The sequence below is a fragment of the Schistocerca americana genome, unplaced genomic scaffold (assembly GCF_021461395.2).
Source record: "Schistocerca americana isolate TAMUIC-IGC-003095 unplaced genomic scaffold, iqSchAmer2.1 HiC_scaffold_54, whole genome shotgun sequence".
Lineage (NCBI taxonomy): Eukaryota > Metazoa > Arthropoda > Insecta > Orthoptera > Acrididae > Schistocerca > Schistocerca americana.
The window spans coordinates 1-12731 of NW_025726280.1; positions in this window are offsets into that span (position 1 = coordinate 1).

Genomic DNA, 12731 nt, shown 5'->3' on the forward strand with positions numbered 1-12731 from the left:
ATTGACGATGAAACACAGAAATTGCATCGGAATGAAACACAAAAGGCACAATGCCGACTTAAGTACAAGAAAACTGACTCATCTTACTGTCTATGTTTGAACCATTCCTGTGACACTAGTTATGGATTCGGATGCTTCACTTCAGGTTAACTGTATCCCTCTGACCTTCTTATTGACGATGAAACAAAGAAATTGCATCGGAATTAAATACAAGAGGCACAATGCCGACTTAAGTACAAGAAAACTGACTCTTCTTACTGTCTATGTTTTGAACCATTCCTGTGACACTAGTTATAGATTCCGATGCTTCACTTCAGGTTTACTGTATCCCTCAGACCTTCTCATTGACGATGAAACACAGAAATTGCATCCGAATTAAATACAAAAGGCACAATGCCGACTTAAGTACGAGAAAACTGACGCTTCTTACTGTCTATGTTTTGAACCGTTCATGTGACACTAATTATAGGGTCCGATGCTTCACTTCAGGTTTACTGTATCCCTCTGACCTTCTTATTGACGATGAAACACAGAAATTGAATCGGAATTAAATACAAAAGGCACAAAGCCGACTTATGTACAAGAAAACTGACTCTTCTTACTGTTTAAATTTGAACCATTCATGTGACACTAGTTACAGAGTCCGATGCTTCAATTCAGGTTTACTGCATCCTTCTGACCTTCTTATTGACGATGAAACACAGAAATTGCATCGGAATTAAATACAAAAGGCACAATGCCGACTTATATACAAGAAAACTGACTCTTCTTACTGTTTATGTTTGAACCATTCATGTGACACTAGTTATAGATTCCGATGCTTCACTTCAGGTTTACTGTATCCCTCTGATCTTCTTATTGACGATGAAACACAGAAATTGCATCGGAATTAAATACAAAAGGCACAATGCCGACTTAAGTACAAGAAAACTGTCTCTTCTTACTGTCTATGTTTGAACCATTCCTGTGACACTAGTTATAGATTCGGATGCTTCACTTCCGGTTTACTTTATCCCTCCGACTTTCTTATTGACGATGAAACACAGAAATTGCATCGGAATTAAATACAAAAGGCACAATGCCGACTTAAGTACAAGAAAACTGTCTCTTCTTACTGTCTACGTTTTGAACCATTCCTGTGACACTAGTTATAGATTCAGATGCTTCACTTCAGGTTTACTGTATCCCTCTGACCTTCTTATTGACGATGAAACACAGAAATTGCATCGGAATTTAATACATAAGGCACAATGCCGACATAAGTAAAAGAAAACTGACCCTCCTTACTGTCTATATTTTGAACCATTCCTGTGACACTAGTTATAGATTCCGATGCTTCACTTCAGGTTTACTGTATCCCTCTGTCCTTCTTATTGATGATGAAACACAGAAATTGCATCGGAATTTAGTACATAAGGCACAATGCCGTCATAAGTACAAGTAAACTGACTCATCTTATTGTCTAAGTTTTGAACCATTGCTGTGACACTAGTTATAGATTCCGATGCTTCACTTCAGGTTTACTGTATCCCTCTGTCCTTCTAATTGACGATTAAACACAGAAATTGCATCGGAGTTAAATACAAAAGGCACAATGCCGACTTAAGTGCAAGAAAACTGACTTTTCATACAGTCTATGTTTTGAACCATTGCTGTGACACTAGTTATAGATTCCGATGCTTCACTTCAGGTTTACTGAATCCCTCTGACCTTCTTCTTGACGATGAACCACAGAAATTGCATCGGAATTAAATACAAGAGGCACAATGACGACTTAAGAACAAGAAAACTGACTCTTCTTACAGTCTATGTTTTGAACCATTCCTGTGACACTAGTTATAGATGTCGATGCTTCACTTCAGGTTTACTGTACTCCTCTGACCTTCTTATTGACGATGAAACACAGAAATTGCATCGGAATTAAATACAAAAGGCACAATGCAGACTTAAATACAAGAAAACTGACTCTTCTTAATGTCTATGTTTTGAACCATTCCTGTGACACTAGTTATGGATTCAGATGCTTTACTTCAGGTTTACTGTTTCCCTCTGACCTTCTTATTGACGATGAAACACTGAAATGGCATCGGACTTCAATACAAAATACACAATGCCGACTTATGTACAAGAAAACTGACTCTTCTTACTGTTTATGTTTTAACCATTCATGTGACACTAGTTATAGATTCCGATGCTTCACTTCAGGTTTACTGTATCCCTCTGACCTTCTTATTGACGATTAAACACAGAAATTGCATCGGAATGAAACACAAAAGGCACAATGCCGACTTAAGTACAAGAAAACTGACTCATCTTACTGTCTATGTTTGAACCATTCCTTTGACACTAGTTATAGATTCAGATGCTTCACTTCAGGTTTACTGTATCCCTCTGACCTTCTTATTGACGATGAAACAAAGAAATTTCATCAGAATTAAATACAAAAGGCACAATGCCGACTTAAGAACAAGAAAACTGACTCTTCTTACTGTCTATGTTTTGAACAATTCCTGTGACACTAGTTATAGATTCCGATGCTTCACTTCAGGTATACTGTATCCATCAGACCTTCTCATTGACGATGAAACACAGAAATTGCATCGGAATTAAATACAATAGGCACAATGCCGACTTAAGTGCAAGAAAACTGACTCTTCTTACTGTTTAAATTTGAACCATTCATGTGACACTAGTTATAGAGTCCGATGCTACAATTCAGGTTTACTGTATCCCTCTGACCTTCTTATTGACGATGAAACACAGAAATTGCATCGGAATTAAATAGAAAAGGCACAATGCCGACTTATATACAAGAAAACTGACTCCTCTTACTGTTTATGTTTGAACCATTCATGTGACACTAGTTATAGATTCCGATGCTTCACTTCAGGTTTACTGTATCCCTCTGATCTTCTTATTGACGATGAAACACTGAAATAGTATCGGACTTAAATACAAAAGGCATAATGCCGACTTAAGTACAAGAAAACTGACTCTTCTTAATGTCTATGTTTTGAACCATTAATGTGACACTAGTTATAGATTCCGATGCTTCACTTCAGGTTTACTGTATCCCTCTGACCTTATTGACGATGAAACACAGATATTGAATCGGAATTAAATACAAAAGGCACTATGCCGTCATAAGTACAAGAAAACTGACTCATCTTACTGTGTAAGTTTTGAACCATTCCTGTGACACTACTTATAGATTCCGATGTTTCACTTTAGGTTTACTGTATCCCTCTGTCCTTCTTATTGACGATTAAACACAGAAATTGCATCGGAGTTTAATACAAAAGGCACAATGCCGACTTAAGTACAAGTAAACTGACTCTTCATACAGTCTATGTTTTGAACCATTGCTGTGACACTAGTTATAGGTTCCGATGCTTCACTTCAGGTTTACTGAATCCCTCTGACCTTGTTATTGACGATGAACCACAGAAATTGCATCGGAATTAAATACAAAAGGCACAATGCCGACTTAAGTACGAGAAAACTGACGCCTCTTACTGTCTATGTTTTGAACCGTTCATGTGACACTAATTATAGAGTCCGATGCTTCACTTCAGGTTTACTGTATCCCTCTGACCTTCTTATTGACGATGAAACACAGAAATTGAATCGGAATTAAATACAAAAGGCACAATGCCGACTTATGTACAAGATAACTGACTCTTCTTACTGTTTAAATTTGAACCATTCATGTGACACTAGTTATAGAGTTCGATGCTTCAATTCAGGTTTACTGAATCCCTCTGACCTTGTTATTGACGATGAACCACAGAAATTGCATCGGAATTAAATACAAAAGGCACAATGCCGACTTAAGTACGAGAAAACTGACGCCTCTTACTGTCTATGTTTTGAACCGTTCATGTGACACTAATTATAGAGTCCGATGCTTCACTTCAGGTTTACTGTATCCCTCTGACCTTCTTATTGACGATGTAACACAGAAATTGCTTCGGAATTAAATACAAAAGGCACAATGCCGACTTAAGTACAAGAAAACTGACTCTTCTTACTGTCTATGTTTTGAACCATTCCTGTGACACTAGTTATAGATTCCGATGCTTCATTTCAGATTCACTGTATCCCTCTGACCTTGTTATTGACGATGAAACACTGAAATAGCATCGGACTTAAATACAAATGGCACAATGCCAACTTAAGTACAAGAAAACTGACTCTCCTTACTGTCCATGTTTTGAACCATTCCTGTGACACTAGTTATAGATTCCGATGCTTCACTTCAGGTTTACGGTATCCCTCTGACCTTCGTATTGACGATGAAACACAGAAATTGTTCCGGAATTAAATAGAAAAGGAACAATGCCGACTTAAGTACAAGGAAACTGACTCTTTTTACTGTCTATGTTTTGAACCATTCATGTGACACTAGTTATAGATTCCGATGCTTCACTTCAGGTTTACTGTATCCCTCTGACCTACTTATTGACGATGAAACACAGAAATTGCTTCGGAATTAAATACAAAATGCAAAATGCCGTCTTAAATACAAGAAAACTGACTCATCTTACTGTCTAAGTTTTGAACCATTCCTGTGACACTAGTTATAGATTCCGATGCTTCACTTCAGGTTTACTGTATACCGCTGTCCTTCTTATTGACGATTAAACACAGATATTGCATCGGAGTTAAATACAAAAGGCACAATGCCGACCTAATTACAAGAAAACTGACTCTTCATACAGTCTATGTTTTGAACCATTGCTGTGACACTAGTTATAGAATCCGATGCTTCACTTCAGGTTTACTAAATCCCTCTGACCTTCTTATTGACGATGAAACACAGAAATTGCATCGGACTTCAATACAAAAGACACAATGCCGACGTAAGTACAAGAAAACTGACTATTCTTACTGTCTATGTTTTGAACCATTCCTGTGACACTAGTTATAGATTCCGATCCTTCACTTCAGGTTTACGGTATCCCTCTGACCTTCTTATTGACGATGAAACATAGAAATTGCATCGGAATTAAATAGAAAAGGAACAATGCCGACTTAAGTACAAGGAAACTGACTCTTTTTACTGTCTACGTTTTGAACCATTCCTGTGACACTAGTTATAGATTCCGATGCTTCACTTCAGGTTTACTGTATCCCTCTGTCCTTCTTACAGACGATGAAACACAGAAATTGTATCGGAATTAAATACAAAAGGGTCAATGCCGACTTAAGTACAAGAAAACTGACTCTTCTTACTGTCTATGTTTGAACCAATCATGTGACACTAGTTATAGATTCCGATGCTTCACTTCAGGATTACTGTATCCCTCTGACCCTCTTATTGTTGATGAAACACAGATATTGCATCGGAATTAAATACAAAAGGCACAATGCCTACTTAAGTACAAAAAACTTACTCTTCTTACTGTCTATGTTTTGAAACATTCCTGTGACACTAGTTATAGATTCCAATGCTTCACTTCTTGTTTACTGTATCCCTCTGACCTTCTTATTGACGATGAAACACAGAAATTGCATCGGAATTAAATACAAAAGGCACAATGCCGACTTAAGTACAAGAAAACAGACCCTTCTTACTGTCTATGTTTTGAACCATTCATGTGACACTAGTTATAGCTTCCGATGCTTCATTTCAGGTTTACTGTATCCATCTGACCTTATTATTGACGATGAAACACAGAAATTGCATCGGAATTAAATACAAAAGGCACAATGCCGACTTAAGTACAAGAAAACTGACTCTTCTTACTCTCTATGTTTTGAACCATTCCTGTGACACTAGTTATAGATTCCGATGCTTTACTTCATTTTCACTGTATCCCTCTGACTTTCTTATTGCCGACTAAACACCGGAATTGCTTCGGAAATAAATAGAAAAGGTACAACGCCGACTTAAGTACAAGAAAACTGACTCTTCTTACTGTCTATGCTTTGAACCATTCCTGTGACACTAGTTATAGATTCGATGCTTCACTTCAGGTTTACTGTATCCCTCTGACCTTCTTATTGACGATGAAACACAGATATTTTTTGGGAATTAAATACAAAAGGCACAATGCCGACTTAAGTACAAGAAAACTGACTCTTCCTACTGACTATGTTTTGAACCATTCCTGTGACACTAGTTATAGATTCCGATGCTTCACTTCAGGTTCACTGTATCCCTCTGACCTTCTTATTGACGATGAAACACAGAAATTGCATCGGAATTTAATAAAAAAGATAAAATGCCGACTTAAGTACAAGAAAACTGACTCTTCTTACTGTCTATGATTGAACCATTCCTGTGACACTAGTTATAGATTCCGATGCTTCTCTTCAGGTTTACTGTATCCCTCTGACCTTCTTATTGACGATAAAACACAGAAATTGCATCGGAGATAAATACAAAAGGCACAATGTCGACTTAAGTACAAGAAAACTGACTCTACTTACTGCCTATGTTTTGAACCATTCCTGTGACACTAGTTATAGATTCCGATGCTTCACTTCAGGTTTACTGTATCATTCTGACCTTCTTAATGACGATGAAACACAGAAATTACATCGGAATTAAATACAAAAGGCACAATGCCGACTTATGTAGAAGAAAACTGACTCTTCTTACTGTTTATGTTTGAACCATTCATGTGACACTAGTTATTGATTCCGATGCTTCACTTCAGGTTTACTGTATCCCTCTGGCCTTCTTATTGACGATGAAACACAGAAATTGCATCGGAATGCAACACAAAAGGCACAATGCCGACTTAAGTACAAGAAAACTGACTCATCTTACTGTCTATGTTTGAACCATTCCTGTGACACTAGTTATAGATTCGGATGCTTCACTTCAGGTTAACTGTATCCCTCTGACCTTCTTATTGACGATGAAACAAAGAAATTGCATCGGAATTAAATACAAGAGGCACAATGCCGACTTAAGTACAAGAAAACTGACTCTTCTTACTGTCTATGTTTTGAACCATTCCTGTTCACTAGTTACAGATTCCGATGCTTCACTTGAGGTTTACTGTATCCCTCAGACCTTCTCATTGACGATGAAACACAGAAATTGCATCCGAATTAAATACAAAAGGCACAATGCCGACTTAAGTACGAGAAAACTGACGCTTCTTACTGTCTATGTTTTGAACCGTTCATGTGACACTAATTATAGGGTCCGATGCTTCACTTCAGGTTTACTGTATCCCTCTGACCTTCTTATTGACGATGAAACACAGAAATTGAATCGGAATGAAATACAAAAGGCACAAAGCCGACTTATGTACAAGAAAACTGACTCTTCTTACTGTTTAAATTTGAACCATTCATGTGACACTAGTTACAGAGTCCGATGCTTCAATTCAGGTTTACTGCATCCCTCTGACCTTCTTATTGACGATGAAACACAGAAATTGCATCGGAATTAAATACAAAAGGCACAATGCCGACTTATATACAAGAAAACTGACTCTTCTTACTGTTTATGTTTGAACCATTCATGTGACACTAGTTATAGATTCCGATGCTTCACTTCAGGTTTACTGTATCCCTCTGATCTTCTTATTGACGATGAAACACAGAAATTGCATCGGAATTAAATACAAAAGGCACAATGCCGACTTAAGTACAAGAAAACTGTCTCTTCTTACTGTCTATGTTTGAACCATTCCTGTGACACCTAGTTATAGATTCGGATGCTTCACTTCAGGTTTACTTTATCCCTCCGACTTTCTTATTGACGATGAAACACAGAAATTGCATCGGAATTAAATACAAAAGGCACAATGCCGACTTAAGTACAAGAAAACTGTCTCTTCTTACTGTCTATGTTTTGAACCATTCCTGTGACACTAGTTATAGATTCAGATGCTTCACTTCAGGTTAACTGTATCCCTCTGACCTTCTTATTGACGATGAAACACAGAAATTGCATCGGAATTTAATACATAATGCACAATGCCGACATAAGTAAAAGAAAACTGACCCTCCTTACTGTCTATATTTTGAACCATTCCTGTGACACTAGTTATAGATTCCGATGCTTCACTTCAGGTTTACTGTATCCCTCTGTCCTTCTTATTGACGATGAAACACAGAAATTGCATCGGAATTTAGTACATAAGGCACAATGCCGTCATAAGTACAAGTAAACTGACTCATCTTACTGTCTAAGTTTTGAACCATTCCTGTGACACTAGTTATAGATTCCGATGCTTCACTTCAGGTTTACTGTATCCCTCTGTCCTTCTAATTGACGATTAAACACAGAAATTGCATCGGAGTTAAATACAAAAGGCACAATGCCGCCTTAAGTGCAAGAAAACTGACTCTTCATACAGTCTATGTTTTGAACCATTGCTGTGACACTAGTTATAGATTCCGATGCTTCACTTCAGGTTTACTGAATCCCTCTGACCTTCTTCTTGACGATGAACCACAGAAATTGCATCGGAATTAAATACAAAAGGCACAATGACGACTTAAGAACAAGAAAACTGACTCTTCTCACAGTCTATGTTTTGAACCATTCCTGTGACACTAGTTATAGATGTCGATGCTTCACTTCAGGTTTACTGTACTCCTCTGTCCTTCTTATTGACGATGAAACACAGAAATTGCATTGGAATTAAATACAAAAGGCACAATGCCGACTTAAATACAAGAAAACTGACTCTTCTTAATGTCTATGTTTTGAACCATTCCTGTGACACTAGTTATGGATTCAGATGCTTTACTTCAGGTTTACTGTTTCCCTCTGACCTTCTTATTGACGATGAAACACTGAAATAGCATCGGACTTCAATACAAAAGACACAATGCCGACTTATGTACAAGAAAACTGACTCTTCTTACTGTTTATGTTTTAACCATTCATGTGACACTTGTTATAGATTCCGATGCTTCACTTCAGGTTTACTGTATCCCTCTGACCTTCTTATTGACGATTAAACACAGAAATTGCATCGGAATGAAACACAAAAGGCACAATGCCGACTTAAGTACAAGAAAACTGACTCATCTTACTGTCTATGTTTGAACCATTCCTTTGACACTAGTTATAGATTCAGATGCTTCACTTCAGGTTTACTGTATCCCTGTGACCTTCTTATTGACGATGAAACAAAGAAATTGCATCAGATTTAAATACAAAAGGCAGAATGCCGACTTAAGAACAAGAAAACTGACTCTTCTTACTGTCTATGTTTTGAGCAATTCCTGTGACACTAGTTATAGATTCCGATGCTTCACTTCAGGTATACTGTATCCCTCAGACCTTCTCATTGACGATGAAACACAGAAATTGCATCGGAATTAAATACAATGGGCACAATGCCGACTTAAGTACGAGAAAACTGACGCTTCTTGCTGTCTATGTTTTGAACCGTTCATGTGACACTAATTATAGAGTCCGATGCTTCACTTCAGGTTTACTGTATCCCTCTGACCTTCTTATTGACGATGAAACACAGAAATTGAATCGGAATTAAATACAAAAGGCACAATGCCGACTTATGTACAAGAAAACTGACTCTTCTTACTGTTTAAATGTGAACCATTCATGTGACACTAGTTATAGAGTCCGATGCTTCAATTCAGGTTTACTGTATCCCTCTGACCTTCTTATTGACGATGAAACACAGAAATTGCATCGGAATTAAATAGAAAAGGCACAATGCCGACTTATATACAAGAAAACTGACTCCTCTTACTGTTTATGTTTGAACCATTCATGTGACACTAGTTATAGATTCCGATGCTTCACTTCAGGTTTACTGTATCCCTCTGATCTTCTTATTGACGATGAAACACTGAAATAGTATCGGACTTAAATACAAAAGGCATAATGCCGACTTAAGTACAAGAAAAATGACTCTTCTTAATGTCTATGTTTTGAACCATTAATGTGACACTAGTTATAGATTCCGATGCTTCACTTCAGGTTTACTGTATCCCTCTGACCTTATTGACGATGAAACACAGATATTGAATCGGAATTAAATACAAAAGGCACTATGCCGTCATAAGTACAAGAAAACTGACTCATCTAACTGTGTAAGTTTTGAACCATTCCTGTGACACTACTTATAGATTCCGATGTTTCACTTTAGGTTTACTGTATCCCTCTGTCCTTCTTATTGACGATTAAACACAGAAATTGCATCGGAGTTTAATACAAAAGGCACAATGCCGACTTAAGTACAAGTAAACTGACTCTTCATACAGTCTATGTTTTGAACCATTGCTGTGACACTAGTTATAGATTCCGATGCTTCACTTCAGGTATACTGAATCCCTCTGACCTTGTTATTGACGATGAACCACAGAAATTGCATCGGAATTAAATACAAAAGGCACAATGCCGACTTAAGTACGAGAAAACTGACGCCTCTTACTGTCTATGTTTTGAACCGTTCATGTGACACTAATTATAGAGTCCGATGCTTCACTTCAGGTTTACTGTATCCTTCTGACCTTCTTATTGACGATGAAACACAGAAAATGAATCGGAATTAAATACAAAAGGCACAATGCCGACTTATGTACAAGAAAACTGACTCTTCTTACTGTTTAAATTTGAACCATTCATGTGACACTAGTTATAGAGTCCGATGCTTCAATTCAGGTTTACTGTATCCCTCTGACCTTCTTATTGACGATGAGACACAGAAATTGCATCGGAATTAAATAGAAAAGGCACAATGCCGACTTAAGTACAAGAAAACTGACTCTTCTTATTGTCTATGTTTTGAACCATTCCTGTGACACTAGCTATGGATTCAGATGCTTTACTTCAGGTTTACTGTTTCCCTCTGACCTTCTTATTGACGATGAAACACTGAAATAGCATCGGACTTCAATACAAACGACACAATGCCGACTTAAGTACAAGAAAACTGACTCTTCTTACTGTCTATGTTTGAACCATTCCTGTGACACTAGTTATAGATTCCGATGCTTCACTGCCGGTTTACTTTATCCCTCCGACCTTCTTATTGACGATGAAACACAGAAATTGCATCGGAATTAAATACAAAAGGCACAATGCCGACTTAAGTACAAGAAAACTGTCTCTTCTTACTGTCTATGTTTTGAACCATTCCTGTGACACTAGTTATAGATTTAGATGCTACACTTCAGGTTTACTGTATCCCTCTGACCTTCTTATTGACGATGAAACACAGAAATTGCATCGGAATTTAATACATAAGGCACAATGCCGACATAAGTAAAAGAAAACTGAACCCCCTTACTGTCTATATTTTAAACCATTCCTGTGACACTAGTTATAGATTCCGATGCTTCACTTCAGATTCACTGAATCCCTCTGACCTTCTTATTGACGATGAAACACTGAAATAGTATCGGACTTAAATACAAAAGGCATAATGCCGACTTAAGTACAAGAAAACTGACTCTTCTTAATGTCTATGTTTTGAACCATTAATGTGACACTAGTTATAGATTCCGTTGCTTCACTTCAGGTTTACTGTATCCCTCTGACCTTATTGACGATGAAACACAGAAATTGAATCGGAATTAAATACAAAAGGCACAATGCCGTCAGAAGTACAAGAAAACTGACTCATCTTACTGTCTATGTTTTGAACCATTCCTGTGACACTAGTTATAGATTCCGATGCTTCACTTCAGGTTTACTGTATCCCTCTGACCGTCCTATTGACGATGAACTATAGAACTTGCATCGGAATCAAATAGAAATGGAACAATGCCGACTTAAGTACAAGAAAACTGACTCTTCTTACTGTCTATGTTTTGAACCATTCCAGTGACTCTAAATATAGATTCCGATGCTTCACTTCAGGTTTACTGTAGCCCTCTGACCCTCGTATTGACGATGAAACACAGAAATTGCATCGGAATTAAATACAAAAAGCACAATGCCGACTTAAGTACAAGAAAACTGACACTTCTTACTGTCTATGTTTTGAACCATTCATGTGATAATAGTTATAGATTCCGATGCTTCACTTCAGGTTTACTGTATCCCTCTGACCTACTTATAGACGATGAAACACAGAAATTGCTTCGGAATTAAATACAAAATACAAAATGCCGTCATAAGTACAAGAAAACTGACTCATCTTATTGTCTAAGTTTTGAACCATTCCTGTGACACTAGTTATAGATTCCGATGCTTCACTTCAGGTTTACTGTATCCCTCTGTCCTTCTTATTGACGTTTAAACACAGAAATTGCATCGGAGTTAAATACACAAGGCACAATGCCGACTTAAGTACAAGAAAACTGACTCTTCATACAGTCTATGTTTTGAACCATTGCTGTGACACTAGTTATAGATTCCGATGCTTCACTTCAGGTTTACTGAATCCCTCTGAACTTCTTATTGACGATGAAACACAGAAATTGCATCGGAATTAAATACAAAAGGCACAATGACGACTTAAGAACAAGAAAACTGACTCTTCTTACTGTCTATGTTTTGAACCATTCCTGTGACACTAGTTATAGAGGTCGATGCTTCACTTCAGGTTTACTGTATTCCTCTGACCTTCTTATTGACGATGAAACACAGAAATTGCATCGGAATTAAATACAAAAGGCACAATGCCGACTTAAGTACAAGAAAACTGACTCTTCTTACTGTCTATGTTTAGAACCATTCCTGTGACACTAGTTATGGATTCAGATGCTTCACTTCAGATTCACTGAATCCCTCTGACCTTCTTATTGACGATGAAACACTGAAATAGTATCGGACTTAA